Source organism: Lathyrus oleraceus, chromosome 7 (genome assembly GCF_024323335.1).
Source record: "Lathyrus oleraceus cultivar Zhongwan6 chromosome 7, CAAS_Psat_ZW6_1.0, whole genome shotgun sequence".
Taxonomy (NCBI): Eukaryota; Viridiplantae; Streptophyta; class Magnoliopsida; order Fabales; family Fabaceae; genus Lathyrus; species Lathyrus oleraceus.
In genome coordinates, this window is record NC_066585.1 from 403,006,273 (window position 1) to 403,008,391 (window position 2,119).

At 39.6% G+C, this 2,119-nt stretch overlaps 1 non-coding gene across 1 annotated transcript; it reads left to right on the forward strand.

Annotated features, from left to right (window-relative positions):
- The first annotated feature begins 1,786 nt into the window (after positions 1–1,786).
- LOC127109802 (small nucleolar RNA R71) lies at positions 1,787–1,893 on the forward strand. The gene has a single exon (XR_007797053.1). It is a non-coding gene; the product is annotated as a small nucleolar RNA R71 (small nucleolar RNA).
- Positions 1,894–2,119: the final 226 nt, after the last annotated feature.

Below are 2,119 nucleotides of genomic sequence, written 5' to 3' on the forward strand. Positions count from 1 at the left end.
ATTCGTAAAGGTTATCATCGACGTAGGGTTTCTTAAAGTCATCATCTTCCCTAATGAGAGTTGATGGTAACTTAATTGTTTTTATAATTTCTTTTTGTTCTAATTCTCTAACACATTCATCAATGATATCTAAGGCATAACACGAGTTTCCCATCACAGGTGCCATAAGATATTTCGAAAGTATAAATTCTATTTTCTCGTCACCTACCTCAAATGTCAACTTTCCTTTCTTGACATCTATTATGGCTCCTGCAGTCGATAAGAATGGTCTACCTAGAAGGATTGGTATATCATTGTCCTCTTTGATGTCCATGACAACATAATCAGTAGGGATAAACAACTGACCTATCCTAATAGGAACATCTTCTAAAATGCCTATCGGATATTTAACAGATCTATCGGCTAACTGAAGTGACATCTTAGTGGGTTGTAATTCTCCTAAGTTTAACCTCTCACAAACTGCTAAAGGCATTAGGCTCACACTAGCTCCTAATTCTAGAAAATCTTTTTCGATGACATGATTACCCAAAAGGCAAGGAATGGAGAAATTTCCAGGATCTTTATCTTTCTTCGCTAATTTGTCCTCGGAAATAGCATTACATTCCAAAGGCTTCGGATCGTCAAGTCTACGTTTGTTGGTAAGGATGTCTTTGAGAAACTTTGCATAAGAAGGTATTTGGGTGATGGCTTATGTGAAAGGGATTTCTCCATGAATTTTTTCTATAACTTTAATAAATTTTTGATACTGTTTATTGATCTGGGTTTGTTTGAGTCTTTGCGGATAGGGTATAGGTGGTTTATATGGCGGGGGTGGTACGTAAGTTTTATCTTTAGGTTCTTCTCCTTTTTCTCGACCTTCCTGGTTTTCAGATTCCTCTGGTTCCTTTACTTCGTCCGGGGGCTTGGTACATTCCTTAGAAGTTTTGGGTTCACTCAATCTTGGGTTTGGTGGCTCATTATAAGCGTTCCCACTTCGTAGGGTAATGGCATTGGCTTGTCCTCTCGGATTTTGTTGAGGTTGTCCAGGGAATTGTCCTCCAGGTGTAGTTTGAGGGGCTTGGTTTAAAGCTACCTGAGAGATCTGGGTTTCAAGCATCTTGGTATGAGTAACTATTTGGTCAACCTTGGTTCCTAACTGAGTAATCAATTCGTTAACATGAATGTTTTGGTTCATGAACTCCTTGTTTTGTTGGGTTTGAGCGGTGATAAAATTTTCCATAATTTTCTCAAGGCTCGGCTTTGGTGGTACAGGTTGCATAGGTTGATTTGATCTAGGGGCCTGATAACTAGGTCTCGGAGGTGCATTAATTTGGATAGGGTTATTGTTTTTATAGGAGAAGTCCGGGTGATTCCTTCATCCAAGGTTATAGGTATTCGAGTATGGGTTCCTTGGGTGTAGTTCACTTACTCAGAGTGGGTTTCGTTTAAAAGACTGCATTCTGCATATTGGTGTCCTTTGGTTCCACATATCTCACAATCCGTCGAAACTGCGGCTATAGTATTCGGGTTTATGCACATATGCTCGACCTTAAGGGCTAATGCGTCCATTTTAGTTTGCATCATGTCTATAGAGCTTATTTCATGCACTCCTCCTTGGGATTCCTTCTTCTCAACTGTCGCTCGTTCGACTCCCCATGATTGATGGTTTTGAGCCATATCTTCGATGAGGGCACTAGCTTCAGGATAAGGTTTGTTCATCAGAGCACCGCCTGCGGCAGCATCGATGCTCATCTTTGTGTTGTAATGAAGTCCATTATAGAAGGTTTGAATGATTAACCAATTTTCTAAACCATGATGTGGGCATGCTCGTAACAAATCTTTATATCTCTCCCAAGCTTCAAACAACTATTCTCCTTGGTTTTGGGTAAATCTAGCTATATGGTTTCGAAGAACGACGGTCTTACTCGGGGGAATATATCTAGCAAGAAATACTCTTCTAAGGTTATCCCAAGTCGTAATGGAATTGGGTGGAAGGGAATCTAACCATGATATGGCTTTATCTCTGAGGGAAAAGGAAATAATCATAAATGTATTGCCTCAGGAGAAGCTCCATTGGTTTTAAAAGTGTCTTCTAATTGAAGAAATATTTTTAAATGTTGGTTTGGGTTATCAGTAGCGA